Raw genomic sequence first — 734 nt, 5'->3', positions numbered from 1 at the left:
TGAGGCAGCGCTCTTACCAGTGAGCCACAGATCTCTTACCTGGATTATGTGAAATAACTTATAATTCACTGTTCATCTGTATGGGACATGGGATTTAACAATAAACCAGATAATGACAGCATCATCCCAACATGTTGAGGTGGGGGCTTGAGCCCACATCTCCAGCTCAACCTCATCCACAACAAATGTGTGTTCAGCCACTTGCGCCATCATGGCTTTCATGCTGAATATTGGTGTTTGGGGCACTTTTTTTGCACATGACAACACAACATAACAAACATAAGCAATAGTGGGATTTGAACTCAGGTTACTATGTAAAAGCCCAATGCTTTATCTCCTGAGCAGCTGAGTCTGTTTTCTTGAGGAGTGTTGTGGATCGAGTTTTATTAAGAGCTTTGTTTTATTTGACACAAAACTGAAGCAACTGTGGGATTTGAACCCAGGCTTTTATGTTTGAAGGCAAATGCTTATCCTCTGTTCCACAGAGTTTGCAATGAAGCAAGGCTTCTTTTAGATAGGTTAAGATAGGTAAATAATTACTGCAATTTTGTGATTTGGACAGGTCTCTGCTATAGATTTGTTCTTTTAAGACCTGCATTTAAAAAAATGGCATCATGGCTGGCATGTAAAACTGCATGATTTGTTGTTGTAATTTTTGTTACATGGAAATATTAATAAATGTGGCATTTGATCCCAGACTTAAAAGCAAAAAATCTATTAAAGACACACACACA

Source organism: Sinocyclocheilus grahami, unplaced genomic scaffold (genome assembly GCF_001515645.1).
Source record: "Sinocyclocheilus grahami isolate Dianchi unplaced genomic scaffold, SAMN03320097.WGS_v1.1 scaffold740.1, whole genome shotgun sequence".
NCBI lineage: Eukaryota > Metazoa > Chordata > Actinopteri > Cypriniformes > Cyprinidae > Sinocyclocheilus > Sinocyclocheilus grahami.
The sequence above is the reverse complement of the archived record's forward strand: the minus strand, read 5'-3'. Positions refer to the sequence as shown.